Raw genomic sequence first — 24554 nt, 5'->3', positions numbered from 1 at the left:
CTGTGATAAGAAGGGGCTTCCCTGGTGGCTCAGACAGTCAAGAATCCACCTGCAATGCAGGAGACCTGGGTTTGATCCCTGGGTTGGGAAGATCCCCTGGAGAAGGGAATGGTAACCCAGTATTCTTGTCTGGAGGATCCCAGGGACAGAGGAACCTGGTGGATTACAGTCCATGTGGTCACAAAAAGTTGGACTAATACTTTTACCTTCCTTGTGATAGGAAACTCCTAACTCTTCTGAAGTTTCTTCTGGGATCCTACATGTTGGTAACTATTTAATCTCCCCAGACAGACACCTTCCCCTCATTCATTCAGAGTCCCAAGTGGAGAAGCCTTTTTCTGGGCAGTCATTTACTGAGCCTGGTGGCTGATGGACATGAGGGTGTCACACAGATCACAATGGGTCACTGCTAGGCAGATGGTATCTTAAGAAGGCTCTGAGTGACTCTTTCCAGCTGAGAGTCCCAGGGCCCCCACCCTCCTCATCCTAGTGGGCTTCTCTCCAGTTCTAGAAACTTGGAAATTCTTATTTATTGTGTAGGGCAATTTCATCTCTTTCTTTCACAAACTTTCTTTCTTAGCATGCCTTGAGGATGATACTGTCACAGCCAAATGTCCCAACATTTCATTTTGCTCAACAAAAGGTTACCTGCTCCAAAGAGAAATGACACCCCTGTAGGGGTAGAAGCTGCCATCACCTGTGATTTTCGGTAACAGTCTTTCTCTTTCTCTCTCCCTCTGCTTCTCTTCCTTCCTTCAGCTATGCGTTTTGTAAACTGATCAGGTAGGAATAGCTACCTTTAAGTGGAGAAGAGATGGAAGTTCAGAAAGGTTAAGTGACTTGCCCTTCTATAAACAGAATCTTTCTCTCCATCTCTTGTTCTCAAAGTATTCCCATTAATTCCATGCTCAGAAAACAAAGGAGCATGGGTTCCACGCTAGGTTTACATTGTCTATTTTTATAACAAAAATGTCCAAATCCAGTGCTCTGAAAACTAGCTTTCCTTTCTGTTTATCCTCCATCAGCAGTTTCGAGATCAAAATTTCTGCATGAACTGTCATAAATCTGTACCTGTTCTCACACCTTCTCAACATCCTACTCATCTTTCATGTAAATGTATATCTAATCTTTTCTGAAATTAATGTTGTGGGAAAACAATTTGACAGCAAATTTGTAAATGTAAAATTATGAGATTTAGCTCACGCTTCCAGAATCACCAATTCTCTAAAGTATTTATCTTTTTGAAGGCAGCTGTTAAAAATCTTTATAATTTTTATTTTAGCCATACCCCAAGCACTTGATTCAGCTCTATCATTCTTATAATTTGTATATGAGATAGGCAATCAACAAATGAATACATTATTGTTGTAAAAAATAAAAATAAATCATTCAAAAGTGGTTCATCCCCACCCACAGCCAAACCCACTCTGTTCCCAGAATTACTTCTACTGTCTGCTGTGTTGTCTTCTATGATTCTCCTGAGAGCTTTCTAAATAAGCATTTATGCATAGTCACACATACAAAGCTTACATTTGTGGGGTCTGAAAGTACTAATTTTGCTATTTTTACATAACTAAGATCATGCGTTAGAAATGTTTTGCTTTAAAAAAAAATCTACAATATGCCTTCGAGAGCTTTCCATATTATTTTAAGAAGAATTTCCTTCCATCATCATCTTTCTCCAAGTCTGAGACAAGAGGCCTCCTAAATATTGCTCCTCATCAGTCAGTGTGATCTTTAGAAACATAAATATGATGGTGACCTCCTTGATCAAAACCCTCCAGTGGTCACCCAATGCAATTAAAATAAAATCCAAATTTCCTCCCTTGGCTTCTGAGCGCCTCGGGGCTCTCTATCTTGTTTCCCCGGAATCTATCTCCTGATAGGAGCCTCGCGGGCTGCAGTCCACGGGATTGCAGAGAGTCAGACGTGACTGAGCAACTAAGCAGAGCACAGCACAGCCTTTCACTTTAGCCTTGCTTTTGTTGGAAGACTCCACTGACAGTGCTCTTTGTTCTAACTGGAATTCTCTCCCCCAAACCTACTTCACTCTTTGCTCAAATGTCCATGCCTCCAAAAGCCCTTCTACGGACAGCATCTTTCTCTCTATCGCCTGTTCTCAAAGTATTCCCATTAACTCCAATGTTACTGTTTACTCTTGGGTTGGTCTGTTATTGTTGGTCTCCCTCATTCAAAGGTCATCTCTAAAAGTACATGAGTACTCTTTATTTTGTTCACTCTCATCTCCCCAGAAGCTAGGACTGGGCCTGCAGGTTCACAAATAAAGGACTGACTGAGTGATTCAGTCTCCATCTTTATAACTGTTGCATAGTATTCCACTGAATTTCTTTATCGGCTTTGTTAATTACTTCCCGTTGTAGCATATTTGCCTGCTTGTTGTGCTGTTACAGGCAAGGCCGTGGTGAATATTGAGAGAAAACTTTCATTTGGAGGGAGAAGAAGGACCTTCTGTATTAGCCTGCAAAGGTTTTATTGTTTGACCTGAGTGCTGTTTGGGAGAAGACTGTTGGCTTTCTAATAACTCACCCAGCTATTGTTTTGTCTGGTTTTCTGTATATGAGTTTTATTGTACAATCAAAAGGTAGGAGAGAATCCGAGAGAAACAGTTGAACAGAGAGAGAGTTTCTGAACCACGTAATTTGCTCCAGCCAAAACCTCCGACCCAGGAGGCATGGAGGAGGGGGTAGGCCCTGGGTACCCTGGTGCTCAATTTCTCTCTCCACTGGAGTGAGGGTGCGTCCATCACCTGTTTATATCTCTTTAAAAGGATCATTTACCCAGCAAATAGCCATTTAGGATTCTCTCTACTTGATGAATGAAACTAAAAATTCTAAGTCTGGTTGTTCATTATGGCTGAGAAAAGCAGTTAATGAGAGAGAGGGAAAAAAAAAAGGTTTGAGTTGGAGCGAAATCAGTGCACCTGAGAATCCTATCTCTATAAACACAAGCTCTCCTAGCCACTGCAGATTCCCCATTGAATCTACCCTGTGCAGACACATCTTCAATAACTTCATCTTCAATAACTTAGATGAAGTTTTCATCAGTCACGGATGTAATTCCACCTATGTTTATTTATTATTCCAACCCATCCCACTTAACCAGCTGATGAATCCTCCCTTTCTCCTTGACTTCTATGATCCGTGGGTCTCAGGATTTATTCCCTAGTTTCACACTCTCCATCACACTGCTCACTTGAACAACTCAGGTAGTAGGGGAAAGAACAATTTCTTTCAAAAAGAAGGAAATACATTGTTGAGCTCTGTGCACACACACACATCCATTGGACAGTTTTCATTGGGATATTTAGGCATATTATTTCACACCTGAAATTGAACAGTGTGATGAGACCTGTTCCATGGGGGTAAATCTCATTACCTTTCTAATCAAACCAATCAAGGGAAAGGACATGACTATTCTTAATTGAGAAATTAAAACTACCTTTGGCTTGGAGGGAATTAACTACAAAAAGATAAGAAAATTACTGATATTGTACCAAATTTGGTTCAATTCTTAGCAAGAATTTTTTGCATTTAGTTCAGAATTAGGAATCAAATACCTCCAAAATTAGCCACGTTGCTTTAAGTAAGTGACTTTCCTCACTTGAAATGATTTACTTGACCACTAAGACTCCAACTATGTCTAAAACTTTTTGCATAAATGTCTACTTTTTGGAGCTACTTAAGACATAACTAAAGATGTATATGTTTCTAATTTGAGAGAGTTTGAGGAAAGAATCTCTTGGCATAGATGTATCTTTCCATCAATTTGTGTTACACTATTTCCAATTCAGTGAAAGGACACCAACCTAGACCCAGGCTCATGCCCTAGTTGCAGAAGTAAAGACTTAGTCTGTTATTACTTTAAAGGAAGAAAGCTGTTGGAACCAAGGACTTCTTTCCAGTTTCTAAGTGGATAGAAAATGTAATTGCACCTCTTGATGTTATTGTTATTTATTGATTTATAGCCCATGCTTCACAAGATTAAAAGAACTGCAGAATTTCAAGCAACACTTTTTCCCTCCTAAGAGTTGCTTATTATTTTTTAGCAGTAGCTGGTTCCAAAGGTTAAGTATGTATAGCTCTGAGTTCTTTTTGATGTGAGAATCAATCCACTATCATCCACTGAACTGGGCTCAAGGGGAAGCTGAAATTCAAAATCTAGGCATACACTCCAGAGTGGAGGACTTGCCCAAGTTGTCATTTATGTGATGGGTATTCTGCTGAGGATTTAAATTAAGACAGGACTTCACTGCTAGTGCAAGTGACTCTTGTAAGAGAAAATAATTTTCCTCTCGAAGCAAAGCCACTATGGATGTACATTATAGACCTGTTATCTTTACTTAGACTGTGAGCTCCTCAAGGGCAAGGCCTATGATTTATTCATGTCTGTATCCTTAAAGAGTTTCATGCCTGACATACAGCATCATAAGTGATTTTGAACCGATGGCTCATAAGTTCTTTCCTGACATGGCACCATACTAATGCATAAAAGGCAAATGGCCTGGTGAACAATATATACTTTATAATACAAAAAAGATAAATATAAAAGATAATATATAGTATCTATACAGATATATAACTTTTATATATTATAAAGTATATATTATTTTAAATATATAATAATATATGTTGTATATCATGTAAATATATATACACACATAGAAGTAAGATACAGCCTAGTATTAAGCAAAAGATGGAAATAGATCATTATGCAGGCTAACTTAAATTAAAAATACATAAAAGTGGAGCCAACATGTGATAAAAATTTTGAGGGGATATTATTGGAAGTAGAGGATGAGATGGCTGGATGGCATCACTGACTCGATGGATGTGAGTCTGAGTAAACTCTGGGAGTTGGTGATGGACATGGAGGCCTGGCGTGCTGCAATTCATGGGGTCGCAAAGAGTCGGACATGACTGAGCGACTGAACTGAACAGAACTGAACTGAAGGAATATTTTTAACAAGAGTAGTGATTTTCTATCAAAAATGTGTGTCAAATATCATCAAATGTCCTTTTTAAAAAATAAGAAGATTCCTTTTTAAGAATTAATAGATTGAATTATATTAGTAAGGTTTTTTTTATGTCAAACAACTTTTGATTTCTTTCCAAATATTATTTATTAATAGTATATAATATAAATTTGAGTTGGGATGGTTTTTAATTAAACTTTATATGTATATTCTAGTTGAGATTGGTCTTCACATTTCTGTTAGGCTATTTTCCTAATGTAATTTACTTTTAGGGTTATGCTAGTTGTATAATATTAATGGGAAAGCTTGAATTTTTCTATGTTCTAGAACTTAATATTGAAGGCATTATCATGCTTTGAAGGTATGATAGACTTCATCCATAAAACTATCTAGGCTAAGGTTTTTATTTGCAACTGATCATCATTGCAAACTTATCTCTGCAAATAAAATATGTGTATTTTAATTAAATAACATTCTAGAGACACGCATAGCATGAATACAACACCTCCTGTTGTTTCCAGTAGATTCTATTTGTGCATTCCCACCATGAATACTTCTTTAGTAAATAAACAGAATCCATTGGAACTCTTATCACTAAAGACCAACAAAGAAAGATGAGTGTTAAATTTTTAAATAAGACATAATTTCAGCAATAATCTTTATTTTCTAAAACTCCAAGTGTGTTTCTTGTAATGCATTATCTATTTCAGAACTGACATTTTAGACCAATTTGTTAAACTCATTTGTAAAAATTACTCCGGAAATAGATGTCCATATGAAATTTATCTCTGCAAATACAGTAGAGATTTAAATGAAATAACATTATAGAGACATGCACAGCATCTCAAACTTATAATCTCTGAAAAACATCTTCCATCATGATTTTCAAACGTGTGAACATGGAATGGTGGACATCATGGTCCTGCACTCAGTCATTGCAACTGTGTCAGGCTCTTTGTGACCCTATGGACTGTAGCCTACCAGGCTCCTTTGTCCATGGAATTCTCCAGGCAGGAATAGTGGAGTGGGTTGCCATGCCCTTCTCCAGGGGATTTTCCTGACCCAGGATCAAACTGTCATCTCCTGTGTCTCCTGCATTGCAGGAGAATTCTTTATCCAGTGAGTCAACTTGGAAGCCCCACAGTGAGGTCTTACATTTCATCTTTCATATGTCTGTGACTTTATTCTCAACAGTATTTCAAAGTTTTTGTAATTGTGGACTATTTTTATAGCTGGTGGATTCATTCTTTTAATACTATGAATATTTCACTCCACTCCCTGTGATTTGCATATTTTCTGAGGAGAAATGTATGTATTTTTTAATGAGATGAAAAAGAAATAGTGGTGCATCCACATAACCTGTTGCAGTCAAAAAAAGGAAAGAAATGTAGATCTGTATATATTGGCATGTAAATATTAACATTTAAATTAAAGATATTTACAGTTAAAGAAGGGAAGACATTTCCAAAAGACTATGCTTATGTATGTTGCTATATAATTTAAATATATTATATGAATGTATATTATATGCATTAATAATATGAGCTTATGTTCATACATGCTTACACAAATTTTAATGTCTGGGACTATATCAATCAACCTGCTAGCAGTATTTAATTTTAGTATTTATTTATTTATGGCTGTGTTAGGTCTCAGCTTTGGTGTGTGGGCTCAGTTGTTCCATAGCATGTGGGATCTTAGCTTCCCTACTGGGGATTGAACATGTATCTCCTGCATTGGAAGATGGTTTCTTAATCACTGGACCACCACCGAAGTCCCAGCATTTAATTTTAAATAATTGTTTACAGAAGAGGATGAGTTGAAAAGATACATTTTCACTTCATGTATTACTTACTATATTTCACTTGTTTGTTTAAAGACCATGCATTATTTTGATGATGATGATATCAAGCAGTGTCCATTTGGAAAGCATAAATAAACAGAGTCCTAAAGTTAGACATCCTAAACTGACAACTCACTTGCAAACCTATTTCTGCCGTAGAAGAACAGAACTCAAGAATCATCTCAGGAGAATAACTCCTGGGTTGACAGCAAGTGGATCATAGTGAGCTGGATTCTAGAACTCCTAGGAAAATAAAAACCCGCAGTTGATCATACTGGGCACAGAGAACAAGGACACCATGGGCAGAGAATTCTGTCCCAGAAAGCCACCTCACCAGAAGGGTCACCCCAGAGAGAGGGCTATGAGCTGACCGCAGAGGGGAAGGCCACGATGCAGATTCCATGACAGGACCCATGGGAGCAAGGGAAAGCAATTATGCAAGATTTATACGTATTATGCGCAAATACGCTTCCTAAATGCTGAAAGTGACACCGTGCATGATCTTTAGGGGATACAAATAAACTATAGAATTCTGCAGGATTACATGTATCCAGAACTTAACCATTATCAACTAATCATATTTTCTAATTTTTTAAACATTAATCAAAACAAACAAACCAAAAAATACCAAACAGACATTAAAGGAAAAAACATCATAGTATATCTAGTTTAGATTTTCCCTTCCCCCCCTCCACTCCCTCCAACCTCACCCGACCCAGGATTATGGTAAAGAGATACCCAAAATAACTGGAACTTTTGGTGCCACAGCTGTCCTTTATACAAGGAATAAATAGATACAGACTCTGTCGGATTTATTTTTTACCCTAATGCCTTTCTTGACTTGCGCGTAGTTTCTTACCCCAATATATTTTCCAGTTGAGCAGATTCCTCAAATAATTTTTGTATTGTAGAAATGGACAGGTGTGGGGTTTATTTGTGCTGCAAAGAAGTATTTTCTTTCAAGTAGGAAAAGGAGGGGGAACCCATTTACTTGTTGAAAAGCAATTCAATTTCCTTGGTGACTGTCAAACAAGCCAGGGATGAAATTGATCAATTTCAGAAAAGTAATGAAAAGAATTGTCTAGGGAGTCTAAAGGGTCTATTTTGGGAGAAAATCAGTATGTAGATAGACTTCAAGCTAATAAAATTATGGCCAAACTGAGTAACAACAATTTTTTATATCAACGTCATTATCAGAAAAATATTTATTGGGTTTCTTACTATGTATAGTATAGATCTGAGAGCACATTCTTTGTGGTTTCTGATATGCCAAAGTCCTCATGTCACGCTTAGCTTTTCTAGTTATTTCACCTCACCTATGCAGCACTCATGCGATTTCTGTTGTGTAGAAGGTGAACTGTGAATCTATGTGTCTGGATGTTTGTGTAGTGAGCTAGTGTCAGCTACAGGAAAGAGGTAAAAAGGCAGTTGACAACAACTGGGGAGAAAAACCAAGTGAAGGATTTAGCTAGGTAGAAATTATGACGCCATCATCGCATATATGACAAAACAAAATGAGCCAGTGAGTATGTGACCCACTGGGTCACAGTAGGAAATACATTTTTCCCAAGTAGTAGTCTAACTTCTTGCAACCACAGATCAAATTGCCAACATCGTTGGATCAGAGGAAAAGCAAGAGAACTCTAAAAAAAAAAACCACATCTAATTCTGCTTCACTGACTACACTAAAAGCCTTAGACTGTGTGGACCACAACAACGTCTGGAAAATTCTTAAAGAGATGGGAATACCAGACCACCGGACCTGCCTCCAAGGAAATTTGTATGCAGGTCAAGAGGCAACAGTTAGAACCAGAGATGGAACAACAGACTGGTTCAAAATTGGGAAAGGAGTACATCAAAGCTGTATATTGTCACCCTGCTTATTTAACTTTTATGCCGAGTTACATATTCATGTGAAATGCTGGACTAGATGAGGCACAAGCTGGAATCAAGATTGCTGGGAGAAATATCAATAACTTCAGATATGCAGATGACACCACCCTTATGGCAGAAAGTGAAGAACTAAAGAGCCTCTTGATGAAAGTGAAAGACGAGAGTGAAAAACCTGGCTTAAAACTCAACATTCAGAAAACTAAGATTATGGCATCTGTTCCCATCACTTCATGGCAAATAGATGGGGAAACAATGGAAAAACAATGGAAATAGTGACAGACTTTATTTTCTTGGGCTCCAAAATCACTGCAGATGGTGACTGTAGCCATGAAATTAAAAAAGATACTTGCTCCTGGGAAGAAAAGCTATGACCAACCTAGACAGCATATAAAAAAGCAGAGACATTATTTGCCGACAAAGGTCTGTCTAGTCAAAGCTATGGTTTTTCCAGTAGTCATGTATGGATGTGAGAGTTAGACCATAAAGAAGGCTGACTGCCAAAGAATTGATGCTTTTGAACTGTGGTGTTGGAGATGACTCTTGAGTCCCTTGGACTTCAAGGGGATCCAACCAGTCAATCCTTAAGGAAATCAGTCCTGAATATTCATTGGAAGGACTGATGCTGAAGCTGAAGCTCCAATAATTTGGCCACCTGATGCGAAGAACTAACTTATGAGAAAAGACCCTGATGCTGGGAAAGATTGAAGGCAGGAGGAGAAGGGGATGACAGAGGATGAGATAGTTGACTCAATGGACATGGGTTTGAGCAAGCTCTGGGAGATGGTGAAGGACAGGGAAGCCTGGCGTGCTGCTGTCCATGGGGGTAACAAACAGCTGGACATGACTGAGGGACTGAACAAAAAGTCTGACTTCATAAAAGAGTTTAAAATGTAGTCGGAGGGACTTATTTCATCTTTGAAATATTTATATTTTTGATTGTTTTTAAAGCTGGGGATCAAGATTATGCTAATAGTGTATTAGATTTATCTAAGAAGAGGGTTGATTGGAGCAGTAGTGAAAGACAAGAAAAACAATTACCAGGAGCTTGACATAATGTTTGTGTGAGAAGAAAATGTTATACTTCAAGGGCTGGAAAAACAGAAAACTGGAGAAGGGAAAGTTTGAAGGAATTGTGAATGAGATCTGCTTTAATATGGAATAAGCAAAGATAATGTGACTCTTAGAATTAGATTTCCTTTGATACATGGACATTATGTTCCTAGGACTCAGAAAATCTGGTGTTTCTTTCCAGCAGTGAGATCCACCAGCTGTGTATTCAAAAGATAGTTATTTAAATGCTTAGAACCTTAGACCCTTGCACTGATAAAAAGGCCAATCAGCTATAATCAGAACGTGTCATTTCCAGCACAAGCGACCTCACACTAGTCTGATGACTGAACCAGACATCTTTAATCTATCATGGAGCTTTCCCAGTGGGTACAAATGAAGCCTCATTATTAACTAGGTTCTCTAGAGAACCAGTCCTAACTGAAGGAATTTTGAATTTACAACAAAACCAGTTTCTAATGTAGAATGTAGATATTTTGCAATGTTTCTTCATATTTTTGAGGTTTCCTTAAAAATTTATTTGTTTGGCTGTGCTGGGTCTTAGCTGCAACATATGAGATCTAGTTCCCTTACAAGGGATTGAACCCGGGCCCCCTACATTGGAGACAGAATCTTCACCACTGGACCACCAAGGAAGTCTCATTATTTTTGAGTTTTCAATCCTTGAATTCTACTGTTTGCAATTTTTGCAAACGGAGGAACATTAGACTCTTTGCTGGAAATAGGAAAGTTGGAAAAGGGAGTGGTTCAGGGGAGGCTAGAGAAAGGGTGTGTGGGACAGGCTTCTATCCCGAGTGTTGATGTCAGAAGTTCACCCCTGAGTGCCCTTGGTTACCACAGCTAGTCTTTCAATCAGGAATAAGAATGCTCAACAGAATGGGCAGTCCTGGGTGAAGAGCAGAGAAACTCAGGTCAGTACACTGAGAAAGCATCAAGAAATTGATGTTGAGATATGCATGTACCAGAATGAAGGTCCTTCTCTTTTGTCAGGGAGAGGAGGTGAATGCTGTCTTTCCCACTTGAAAGAGACGTTGAGGAATCAGGCAGCTTATTGTGAAGGGCATTGTAAAGTGACAACAAGCAGCAAAAGTAAGAGCAGAGAGATCCAGAATCGTGGACTCTGGCAGCAACCTTTCACAGAGACAAAGGATGCCCCTCCCCCACGGAACATTTGGTTGTGATACTTCCGGTCTCAGTTAGTTACTTCCGGTCTCAGTTAGTTACTTCCGGTCTCAGTTTCTTCCGCATACTTGAATACCCGGCATACTGAGTTGGTACCCCTGCCAGGTGTATTCAATTCCTACCTGCTGTAAGGTCTTTGGTTAATGAATACATACTCATGAAAACCCCAGTCAATAAGACTCTAATTTTGTAGCATGCAGACTAACGTCTATGATACAGTATATAATTTGTTATAAGCTTTGCAATAAGCTTTATCTACAGAGAGCTTGAAAAATCTGTCCTGAGTGTACATGATGGCGATATACAAGTGGAATTAACTGAAGGTTTCTGATCTTCGGGAGACTTTGGATCTATAGGAGCAAATCCCATCTCAGTTGTCTTCATTAATAAATTCTTCCCCTATTTTTATTTTTTCATGAAGGAATAACTGTAATAAAGAAGTTTCATTAAATTCTATATTATATGCTAATTGAACAGACTTATATTCCAGATGTTACACATTTATTTAAAATATGGCACCTCTCTTAATTATAAGTAAAGTAACCATCTAACAATATGACTATTAAGATTATTTCCTGGTTATGACGCCAAAATGATTTTAACTTTGAAATTGTGATATCTCGCTTTATTCTTCCACGTGAGTGGAAGACATTTGCCTCTTTTCATAGCCCTATGTTCTTTAATTAGACTATTATTTTGTCAAATGTTTAACTCTTCATTGTCTTCTCTGCTCTTGTACAGACCTATTGGTTTTCTCAGTTTGTTTAAAGACAAATATATACTTCCCAGGCACTAGCTTTTTCTCTCTTTTATCTTCTTTCTTCTACTTTAGTGCACCCCTGCATTCCTAACTAACGACCTCTCCTCAGAAACTTCCCAAGTTAAACCAAAACAATTCTCCCCTGGGATTTCACGGAATTGCTTCATTCACTCAGAGTCACCTCCTATTATTATACTGCCTCTCTGTTTCTTCATATTTTTGTAGACAGATTATCGTTGCAATCAGGGGCCAAATCTACCAGTCCTTCCAATGGTGAACGTATTTCTGACTGTGACAATCATTGCCTACATAATTTTTCCTGCTTTATGTCTATTAGGCATGTCAGGGGATCCAGGTTTCATCCTTAGTAGTCTATCAATTCTATTTTCTTTAAATAAACTCCTCTTGCTGATCAAATCCATGCATTTATGTGCCATCTTCTTTCATTTGGTCCTACAATATCATTCATCTAATTGTGCTCCTCTGAGACCTTCTCTTCAATTTTATTCTCAGAGATCCCCATGCTGACAAAATGTGAGAAAATTACAAAGATAACAGAAATGCTGAAATGAAAGGCACTTGAAGTCCTAGGACAGACACAGAAACAGATTAAAAATATGATGAGTTTGGTGACAGAGATGTTTGCAGGGCATTCTAAGATAACGGAAAGAACCTCTCAGTGGCCTATGAGACTTCAAAAGAAAACAAGTGATAATCACAGGGAAACTGACAATTTCATACCTAATACTGAGCAGTATAAATCAATGCAGGCTTCCTTGGTGGCACAGACAGTGAAGAATCTGCCTGCAATGCAGGAGACCCAAGTCCCATCCCTGGTTGGGAAGATCCCCTGGAGAAGGGAATGGCAACCCATTCCAGTATTTTTGCCTGGAGAATTCCATGCAAAGAGGAGCCTGGAGGGCTACAACCCATGGGGTCACAAAAAGTTGGACATGACTGAGTGACTAACACACACACACTATAAATCAATACAAGTGTTCTGAAGGATAATTTGGCAATTTGTTACTATATCACTAAAGTGATTTCTACCCTTTAAAAGTCTTCTAGAGAAAAAGGTGCCCCAAGACTGGAATGCGATTGCTCAAAGATACACAGATAAAAGGGCTACTACAGTCCATGGGGTCACAGAGTCGGACATGACAGAGCAACTTTCACTCACTTGGATAAAATGATCATACAGTATAAACCACTTACTTTTAATCCTAAAGCCACCAAACTAGACTGTATGCTAACTTCTTTTTTTTTAATGCCCAAACTGATATTTCCTGATTTTCCATTTACTCTGCCCACAATGGCCAATTGTGGACTGGATTGCAAAAGTAGGAAGTCAGGAAACACCTGGAGTAACAAGGAAACTTGGTCTCAGAGTACAGAATAATGAAGCAGGGCAAAGGCTAACAGAGTTTTGCCATGAGAATGCACTGGTCATAGCACACATCCTCTTCCAAAACACAAGAGAAGACTCTACACATGGACATTACCAGATGGCCAACATTAAAATCAGATTGATTATATTCTTTGCAGCCAAAGATGGAGAAGCTCTATACAGTTAGCAAAAACAAGACCGGGAGCTGACTGCAGCTCAGATAATGAACTCCTTATTGCCAAATTTAGACTCAAATTTAAGAAAGTAGGGAAAACCCCTAGGCCACTCAGGTATGACCTAAATCAAATCCCTTATGATTATACAGTGGAAGTGAGAAACAGATTTAAGGGACTAGATCTGATAGACAGAGTCCCTGATGAACTATGGATGAAGGTTCATGACATTATATAGGAGACAGGGAGCAAGACCATCCCCAAGAAAAAGAAATGCAAAAAAGCAAAATGGCTGTCTGAGGAGGCCTTAAAAATAGCTGTGAAAAGAAGAGAAGCAAAAAGCAAAGGAGGAAAGGAAAGATATACCATTTGAATGTAGAGTTTCAAAAAATAGTAAGGAGAGATAAGAAAGTCTTCCTCAGTGATCAGTGCAAAGAAATAAAGCCAAACAATACAATGGGAAGGACTAGAGATCTCTTCAAGAAAATTAGAGACACCTGGGGAACACTTCATGTAAAGATGGGCTCAATAAAGGACAAAAATGGTATGGACCTAACAGAAGCAGGAGATATTAAGAAGAGGTGGCAAGAATATACAGAAGAACTGTAAACAAAAAGATCTTCATGACCCAGATAATCATGATGGTGTGATCAACACCTAGAGCCAGTCATCCTGGAATGTGAAGCCAAGTGGGCCTAAGGAAGCATCACTATGAACACAGCTAATGGAGGTGATGGAATTCCAGTTGAGCTATTTCAAATCCTAAAAGAATATGCTTGAAAGTGCTGCACTCAATATGCCAGCAAATTTGGAAAACTCATCAGTGGCCACAGGACTAGAAAAGGTCAGTTTTCATTCCAATCCCAAAGAAAAGCAATGCCAAAGAATGCTCAAACTACTGGACAGTTGCATTCATCTCACATGCTAGTAGTAAAGTAATGCTCAAAATTCTCCAAGCCAGGCTTCAGCAATACGTGAACCATGAACTTCCAGATGTTCAAGCTGGTTTTCAAAAAGGCAGAGGAACAAGAGATCAAATTGCCAACATCCACTGGATCATTGAAAAAGAAAGAGAGTTCCAGAAAACATCTATTTCTGCTTTATTGACTATGCCAAAGCCTTTGACTGTGTGGATCACAATAAACTGTGGAAAATTCTGAAAGAGATGGGAATACCAGACCACTTGACCTGCTTCTGGAGAAACCTGTATGCAGGTTAGGAAGCAACAGTTGGAACTGGACATGGAACAACAGACTGGTTCCAAATAGGAAAAGGAGTACATCAAGGCTGTATGTTGTCACCCTGCTTATTTAATTTCTTTGCAGAATACATCATGAGAAACGCTGGGCTGGAAGAAGCACAAGCTGGAGTCAAGATTGCTGGGAGAAATCTCAATAACCTCAGATATGCAGATGACACCACCCTTATGGCAGAAAGTGAAAAACTAAAGAGCCTCTTGATGAAAGTAAAAGAGGAGTGTGAAAAAGTTGGCTTAATGCTCAACATTCAAAAAACTAAGATCATGGCATCCAGTCCCATCACTTTATGGCAAATAGATGGAGAAATAGTGGAAACAGTGTCAGACTTTATTTTGGGGGGCTCCAAAATCACTGCAGATTGTGACTGTAGCCATGAAATAAAAAGATGTTTACTCCTTGGAAGAAAAGTTATGACCAACCTAGACAGCATATTAAAAAGCAGAGACATTACTTTGCCAACAAAGGTCCACATAGTCAAAGCTGTGGTTTTTCCAGTAGTCATGTATGGATGTGAAAGTTGGACTGTAAAGAAAGCTGAGTGCCGAAGAGTTGATGCTTTTGAACTGTGGTGTTGGAGAAAACTGTTGAGTGTCCCTTGGACTGCAAGGAGATTCAACCAGTCCATCCTAAAGGAGATCAGTCCTGGGTGTTCATTGGCAGGACTGATGTTGAAGCTGAAACTCTAATAGTTTAGCCACCTGATGTGAAGAGCTGACTTATTGGAAAAGACCCTGATGTTGGGAAAAACTGAAGGCAGGAGGGGACGACAGAGGATGAGATGGTTGGATGGGATCACTGACTCAATGGACATGAGTTTGGGTAAACTCCGGGAGTTGGTGGTGGACAGGGAGGCCTGGCGTGCTCTGCTCTATGAGGTCGCAAAGAGTCGGACACGACTGAGTGACTGAACTGAATTGACCTGAACAATGGCCAAACTGATATTCCTGCAACACTAGCTTTTGTGTCTTATTTTCCTATTTAAGAACCCACCATTGTAGCTTATGTACCAAAGTATCTACTTCTAAATGTATTTGGCTATTTGTCAAAATCTATCTGATTCCTTGTATCCAAGAAAATTTTGGAATGCACTGTCTAACTTCTGTTCATCTATTCTTTTCCTTGGGCCAGAAATCTCTTGCGTGCCCTTCCATCGTGACTTTCCAAGTTTCCATCCTGTTCTTTCCCATGGGAGGCTGCCTACTTGGATTAAACACCTGAGCTCCAATGTCCACTGGCTTTCAGTACTGTGACCACTGGGGATTTTGATTTTCTCTGCAATTCAGAAGTTGTTCAAGAGAAAGTTTAAAGTATATCCAAGGAGACGAGTTTTTAAAATTTTCTAATTATGCTGTTATTTACCAATGTCATTATATGGTGTTCTATAATATCTTCACCTAGAAAATAACAAAACATATGTGTATCTTTACCCAGACCATTTATTTGTGGTCTTCCCTGACTGATTTTGTTCTTTGTCTAAGCCCTGTGTATGCCATCACTTTTGAGTCTTCTTTCCTTTTTTTTTTTTTTTATAAAATAATTATTTATTTATTTGGCTATGTCAGGTCTTAATTGCAGCATGCAGAAACTAGTTCCTTGACCAAAGACTGAACCCAGGCCCCTGCAATGGCAGCATGAAGTCTTAGCCACTGGAGCACAAGGGAAGTCTTATCTTTGAGTTTTATTTCAATGCTACTCTTCTATCTTCTTTTTTGTTATGACGAGAAACAGAGCAGATTTAAAGGAGAAGGCAGTCAGTGCTTTAAGGTTTTAGATATTGAGCACTTAGCCATCACTGGAAGAAAGATTTTCAAAAGGCCCCTTTCATGTGTTTTTATTAATGATTAGAGAGAATTTTCTTTGTACTCACTCCTGTTATTTCTCCTGGCCATGTTAAAATAAATGGCAAATTAAAGAATTTTTTCCTCCTTCTTTGTGTCCCTAGTTATCCACAGTGGCAAGAATGTTTGTTTGTTTGTTTTTATAAAGGAATTTTTGGCTTCTTTACATCTAATCTGCAAGTGGATTTCCTCCATTCACATCCTTTCTCACAGGGCTGTCACTGAGGTGTTCATGCTTCATTTTGATTTTAAAGACAATATTTTTCCATTACTTATTCATTGGTGAAATTTGAGTCGTATGGGGTTTTATAGTATTGGTACATTTTAAACTTTTATTGATATATTTTGGTAGGTTTTGGAGGAAGGGGGCATAAATCTGCTTTTGCGTTATTATTTCCTTCCCCACTGAATTCTCCCTCTTTTGTTATCTTACTCTTGATCATTAAGTGATGACAAAGACTAATCAGGCAGGCTATAATTTTCATCATGGAAAGTAAAGATCCTGCAGTCCCTGAGTCCATCAAAAAACCCACCTGTATATCACAGGAAGCCTTTGTCTTGGTGTGGACAGTACAGTGTCCTCTTTTCAAGTTATTTCCAACCTCTATCATTACCAAGTAACTATCTACATTGTATGATAGTAGTTAGAGACATCATATGGAGAAGGCAATGGCACCCCACTCCAGTACTCTTGCCTGGAAAATCCCATGGACGGAGGAGCCTGGTGGGCTGCAGTCCATGGGGTCGCTAGAGTCGGACACGACTGAGCAACTTCACTTTCATTTTTCACTTTCATGCATTGGAGAAGGAAATGGCAACCCACTCCAGTGTTCTTGCCTGGAGAATCCCGGGGACGGGGGAGCCTGGTGGGCTGCTGTCTATGGGGTCACACAGAGTCTGACACGACTGAAGCGACTTAGCAGTAGCAGAGACAACATATGGTAAAGATATGATACATGAATTCAGTAATAAAATTTATTGATCTCTACTATTGGAAGGGACTTAAAACAATCAGCAAAACAGACAAGGGTCTGATGCTGCTTATAACCCCTAATGAAACAGATGATCATTAAACAGATAGTCACACAAACTAGAGAAAATCACAATTATGTCCATTGCTAGTGAAAAGAGGTGCATGTTGCTTTGAAATGTGGTAAAGTTGACATTAAAACTCATCCTAAAAGCCAGGGAAAGCTATTTTGAACAAGTAGACATTGAGTTCAGGTCTAAAGGAACAGTGTTAACTAAAGAAAAAGATGGAGAGATGGTGAGTGGGAGGAGAGAGAGGTTGTGAATTCAGGGAGTGTGTTTTGATGTAAAGGGAAGAGCATGTGCAAGGACACTGTGGTGGAAGAGAACACACTGCATTGAGGAGCTGGGGAAGAAGCCAGAGTGAAAAGTCAGGGGACATAAGTGCACACGGCACACAAACCCTTCCATGGGGCAGGAGTCCAGTGCCTTCAGGGCGACATTTCACTTTCCTGTGGTCTGTCCAGAAAGCCCAAATAGCTCACAGAGGTGTTTTTTTTTTTTTTTTTCACTGATTGCATCTTCTCAGTCAGTTTGGTTACCCCAGATAAGGACTGGGGTAGTGCATAGTGCTTCATCCATCATTAAAGCATTAAGCTCATCTTTCAATTGTTATGTGTGAGTCAAACAGAGCAAAACTCTACAGAACATTTTAAGAAATTTGAACTTTGCCCCAAAGCACGAGAAAATGACAAGACAGCTATAAGAAAGAAAGAAAAGGAGAGGGATTTTTTGAAAATATTACTCTAGCTTTTAGGGACATAAATAATTGGATAGTAATCTACCCTTTTCCTTGTTAAACCTCATCTCTTCTTTCCAAGATCGGGCTTTTATAATCCCAAAGCATCCACATGCCTATACTGACAAATTCAGGCTTTCCTGATACATTAATACTTCTGTCATTTCTCTGATTGATACAGCAGTCCTTCATATAAATTAGGGGTAAGTGGAAGTGCTCTAAGCGGAAATGTTTTGAAACTATCCCAGGACTCCTCTGTTTAACAAAGAGCAAATCTGAGAGCTGTAAGATTGCTTAACACAGTTTTTAAGGAGAAGAAACAATACCTAAGATTCCAGACAAGTGATTCTTAGGAAGGACACCTAGACTTTGCCTCTTTTTTGATTGAAGCCATCCTAACAATTTTGAGCTGGAACTTAAGACTGTCTGGAGTCTATAAACAAATTTCTCAGAAATAACTTGGTTTGGAGCAAAAGAATAAAGATCTTTTAGTTAAATTAACATTAATAAAATGTCAAAGCATTCAGTCATTTCAAACCAATAAGTCCAAGGCAATTAAAAGAGAAAAAAGGAAGTAAGTTAATGAGCAAAAGATATAAATTCTTAAAACAGGTCTTGCTGATTCCAAAACTAAGTATGTCTTTGTTGATACAGCTTCAGTTATTATATTTAACTATAGAAAGTAACATCACTCTTAATATAGGGACTTAATAAATTATAATATTACATTCTCCAATAATCTAAAATATATTGGTTTTTATATATTAATAACTTATGTGATCTTCTTTTGTATGAATATAGCTATTTCTGAATATTTTGGCTGGGCTAAGAAGTAGTCTGAATTAATGAGCCCTGGCTGTTTGAAAGACATCAGTCTTTCCAAGAGACAATGGAATAGATACAAATGATCACTTCCACTAAAAAATTCATCCTGCAGATGTACAGTATAGTAAGGAAATTTTGGACAAATCCATGAGAGGAGAAATTTATTGTCAGTCCGGTAGTCCCTAGCTTGAGTTACTTGTAGTCAATAACATGCGTAAATTAATTCTTTCAATACTCTCTTGTACTTGTTGAAGCTCTAAACAATTTGGAATATCTCTCTGGAGACCTGTTTTTCTACTCAGCTTGTTTTCTATAAAGATGTTATTCTCTCTTTAAAATACTTAATTATTTAGGAAACATTATTCACTCTCAAATTTCTGGTGGAATTTCTTTGTTGAAGTGAAGTGAAGTCACTCAGCCGTGTCCGACTCTTTGTGACCCTGTGGACTGTAGCCTACCAGGCTCCTCAATCCACGGAATTCTCCATGGAGTGGGTTGCCATTTCCTTCTCCAGGGGATCTTCCTGATCCAGGGATTGAACCTGGGTCTCCCACATTACAGGCAGATGCTTTACCATCTGAGCCACCAGGGAAGGTTTCCTTGTTGAAATGACACGCAAGTTATAATATGCAGTGTGATATAGACAGTTAGCCATGTGTCTCGTCATGGGTACCAGCTATCCCAACTTCAGAAGAATCTGTTAACATCAGCTTTACAGAAAGACAAATGTATAAGTGGAAAGAGAAAAGAAAAGAAAGAGAAGGAGAGGAAAAGAACTTTTATTGCCATTTTTTGTGTAACTATGAAATATATTAAAAATCTAAGTCCTTTCTGGGGTAGACACACTCAAAGATGGCCCCCAAGATTTTTGCTTCCTGGTATTCATACTCTATGGAATTCCTGCTCTTGATTGTGAATGGGACCTGTGACTTTGGCAAATATCATGATCGTAATAGTGTTCCATAAGATTTTAACCCATTTTGCTAGAAGATATTCTCTGTTGAAGGTTTGAGAACAAACGGTTATACTGAGAAGACCCACATGGCAAGAAACACATGCTTGTTGGCCAGCAGTTAGCCAGCAAGAGACTCAAGCTCTCAGTCCAACGGCCCACAGGGGACTAGATGATGACCACAACTGTGAACTTGAAGATGGATCCTTCTTTATCTGAACTTCAGATGAGACTGTAGCTCTAACCTACACCTTGACAACAGCCTTGTGAGACCCTGAAGCAGAGAAAACCCACTAGGCTGTTCCAAGACGCTTGATCCAACAAACTGAGATAATAAATGTGCATCATTTTCAGCCACTAAATTGGTGGTGACTTTGGTGTGTATATATATAATATAATTATTTTGTATTAGACATCATAGTGGGTTATATAATTTCTGCAGAATTTTATCTGGAAACTTGCCTTACATCTATGTTCCATTTCACCAATGATTTTATACTTGGTTTAAGTTGCACAAGTCATAGGTAATTGTTTTACATATGTGTATTGTACTTGTGCTAAGTCGCTTCAGTCAAGTCCAACTCTTTGCAACCCTATGGACTGTAGCCTGCCAGGCTTTTCTGGCCATGCGATTCTCTAGGCAAGAATACTGGAGTGGGTTCCCCGGGGGATCTTCCCAACCCAGGGATTGAACATATATACTTAATTATAGAATTTTATGTTGTTCTTTTCTTTCTCCTCTTGATGGAGTTCAATTAATTTCTTACAATTTTTACTTATAGTTTAAACTAAGTCATCTCATATATTAAACAAATGCTTAATTTAAAAAAAGTCATGAGTAATATATATTTATCTGGATTCTCATTCATTTATCTTGTAATTATAATTGGAACTTGAACACATGTTTAGAAGGGTGTGTTCATGACAATCCTGAAGATATAGATTAAATGTATGCAGTTGCGTCTGCCAAGTGTTCCATGGGGAAGGCCATGTGTATGTTAGTTTCCCTTTAAGAGTTTTCATACCACATGGGCTATTAAATCCAGGCAAGGTGGCCACTATGTCTGTGAATTCTAAGTAGATTTTGTTTTTGTCTGCAAAGAGCTCACTCAGGCTCTAACAACCTTGTCATCAGCTTGTGCCAGCTGAAAGGTGGTTTTTCTAGTCTTCAGTTTGCTGCACACTGCCCCTTTTGCTGTATCCTGTTTCAAGACAAGGTCTCAATACCAGGACCATATATGGAAAGGGTACAGTAAACCATCTTCTATCCCTGACTGTGGGCTGTGGTTTCCTCTCATCCCCTGACTGCAGAGAAGCTGCAGAAGTAGATTATGAAATTACTATTTTTTGGTTTTCAGTTTTCTTTATTCCTTCCCCATCCTTGGCAATTTTCTGTGGAGGCTTTTTGAGGTCATTTGTGAATTTAAAATGTTGTTTTCTATATTCTATCTAACATTTCTAGTTATTTGTATAGAGAGCTTTTCAAAGTATATGGTTTTCCATAAAGCCTTTTTAAGGTGTATGTGTTAGCTTAGCCTTGTTTTAAAGAGTAAGAATTTAATTATTGGAGATTTGCATATGATCTAACACAACCTTTCCTTTCTTCATAACAATCTCTTTTATTAAGTACAAAACTTTTCCATTTGTAAGATGACTGCAGGCATGAAATTGAAAGACGCTTACTCCTTGGAAGAAAAGTTATGACCAACCTAGATAGCATATTCAAAAACAGAGACATTACTTTGCTGACTAAGGTCCGTCTAGTCAAGGCTATGGTTTTCCCAGTGGTCATGTATGGATGTAAGATTTGGACTGTGAAGAAGGCTGAGCGCCAAAGAATTGATGCTTGTGAACTGTGGTGTTGGAGAAGACTCTTGAGAGTCCCTCGGACTGCAAGGAGATCCAACCAGTCCATTCTGAAGGAGATCAGCCCTGAGATTTCTTTGGAAGGAATGATGCTAAAGCTGAAGCTCCAGTACTTTGGCCACATCATGTGAAGAGTTGACCCATTGGAAAAGACTCTGATGCTGGGAGGGATTGGGGGCAGGAGGAGAAGGGGACGACAGAGGATGAGATGGCTGGATGGCATCACTGACTCGATGGATGTGAGTCTGAGTGAACTCCGGGAGTTGGTGATGGACAGGGAGGCCTGGCGTGCTGCGATTCATGGGGTCACAAAGAGTCGGACACGACTAAGCTACTGAACTGAACTGAACTGAGGCTCTCAGTCAACTTACTGTGAATAATAAGTTGCCAGTGCAGAGACAGATAATAAACCTACATTGATAAAAGATGTCCAAGTACATAGTACAATCCCATTTCTATGCAGTTCAAGAACATACAAAACCAATCAATGGTTGCAAAAGTCAGAATGGTGGTTACTTCTCGTGTTACTGACTAGGAAGGGGTTCAAGGGAAATTTCTGGGATGCATCAATCAAAGTGATCAAGGTGGTAGTTACATAGGTGTTTACCTATGTAAAAATCCACCAAGCTATATACTTAAGATTAATATTCTGTATGTTATATAAAAAATATAACACACACACATATATAACATATGCACATTATAGTTCAATTAAAAAAAGAGGTTTTCAAGATGTCTTCCATAAGTCATACTCAAAAAAATTTAGAGTCATTACCTTGACCATAACTTAGCTATTTTTACTTTATTTTAGTTTTTAAAAGTTAATTGTTCACAGAACTAGAACAAATAATGCTAAAATTCATATGGAACCCAAAAAGACCAAGAATTGGTAAAGCAATGGTGGAGATAAAGCACAAAACAGGATGGATAAACTTCCAAAAGTTCAGACAACACTGCAAAGCTACAGTAATCAAAACAGAGTGGTATTTGCACACAAAAAAGGGCTTATATAGAGCAATGGAACCGAATAGACAGCCCAGAACCCATACACCTAGAGTCAACTAATGTTTGACAAAAGATTTAAGAATATACAGTAGGAAAAATACACCTTCTCTTCAGCAAGAGGTGTTGGGAAAGTTGGACAGCCACCTGTAAATCAAGTTGGAACACACCCTCTCACCACACAAAAAAACAGAATAGCTTAATGACTGAACATAAGACATGATAACACAGAACTCCTAGAGCAGAACACAGACAAAACATTATCTAACAAAAATCATACCAATGTCTTCTTAGGTCAGTTTTCCAAGGCCATAGAAATAAAAACAAAACTAAACAAAAGACATCTAATCAAACGTGCAAAATTTTGCACAAGAAAGGAAACCAAAAACAAAGCAAAAAGATAACCTACAGGATAGGAGAAAATGTTTGCAAACTATATGACTGGCATGGGCTTAATTTCCAAAATACACAAACAGCTCATACAACTCAACAACAACAAACCCAATCAAAAAATGGGCTGCTGCTGCTGCTAAGTGGCTTCAGTCGTGTCAGACTCTGTATGACCCCATAGACGGCAGCCCACCAAGCTCCCCCATCCCTGGGATTCTCCAGGCAAGAACACTGGAGTGGGTTGCCATTTCTTTCTCCAATGCGTGAATGTGAAAAGTGAAAGTGAAGTCGCTCTGTCGTGTCCGACTCTTCGCGATCACGACCCCATGGACAGTAGCCTACCAGGCTCCTCTGTCCATAGGATTCTCCAGGCAAGAGTACTGGAGTGGGTTGCCATTGCCTTCTCCTCAGAAATGGGCAGGGAATCTAAAAAGATATTTCTCCAAAGAAGAAATACAGGAGGCTGATAGGCACATACAAAGCTGCTCGTTGCTCATTTTAGAGAAATGCAAGTTATAACAATAATGAAGGACCACCTTACACTGGTCAGAATGGCCATCACCAAAAAGTCTACAAATGACAAATGCTGGAGAGGGTGTGGAGAAAAGGGAGCCCTCCTAGATTCTTGGTGAGGATGCAACTTGGTGCAGTCACTATGGAAAACAGTATGGAAGTGCCTCAGAAAATTAAAAATAGAATGATCGTATGATCCAGAAATCCCCCTCCTAGGCAAATATCCAGACAAAACTATAATTTGAAAAGATACAGGCACTCCTGTTCATACATGTTCATATAGCACTAGTCACACTAGCCAAGACATGGAGACAACCTAAACGCCCAACTACAGAGGAATGGATAAAGAAGGTGTAACACACACACACACAGAGGAATGCTGCTCAGCCACAAAAATTACAAAATGATGCCATCTGTAGCAGCAGAAATGCAGCCAGAGATTATCATACGAAGTGAATTCAGTCAGAAAAAGACAAATGATATCATTCATATGTGGAATCTAAACTATGACCCCAATGAACCTATCCATGAAATAGGAACAGAAATTTATAACCCCTTTGGTGATTGCCAAAGCGGAGGGGTTTAGGGGAGGGGCTGAGTGGGAGCTTGGGATTAGCAGACGTAAGCTATTATTTATGGAACAGATAAACAAGGTCCTACCGTACAACACAGAGAACTATATTCCGTATCCTATGATAAGTCATAATGGAAAACAACATTAAAAATAACATATATGTATGTATGTATGTAGGTATAACTCGGTTACTTTGTTGAACAGCAAAAATTAACACAACAATGTAAATCAACTATACTTTAATAAAAGATACTAAAACTGAAAAAAA

The 24554-nt window shown here is 38.6% G+C and overlaps 1 long non-coding RNA gene across 2 annotated transcripts in view; it reads left to right on the top strand.

Moving 5' to 3' along the window:
- LOC121817205 (uncharacterized) overlaps positions 1-24554 on the top strand; it is a 69008-nt gene extending 44454 nt beyond the window's left edge. For both annotated transcript variants that reach the window (XR_009597500.1, XR_006056990.2), the window contains exon 5: positions 1-24554. This exon is cut by the window's left edge and continues 7612 nt beyond it. This is a non-coding gene — a long non-coding RNA (uncharacterized LOC121817205).

This window comes from Ovis aries, chromosome 19 (genome assembly GCF_016772045.2).
Source record: "Ovis aries strain OAR_USU_Benz2616 breed Rambouillet chromosome 19, ARS-UI_Ramb_v3.0, whole genome shotgun sequence".
In the NCBI taxonomy this organism is placed as follows: domain Eukaryota; kingdom Metazoa; phylum Chordata; class Mammalia; order Artiodactyla; family Bovidae; genus Ovis; species Ovis aries.
The sequence above is the reverse complement of the archived record's forward strand: the minus strand, read 5'-3'. Positions and strand labels throughout refer to the sequence as shown.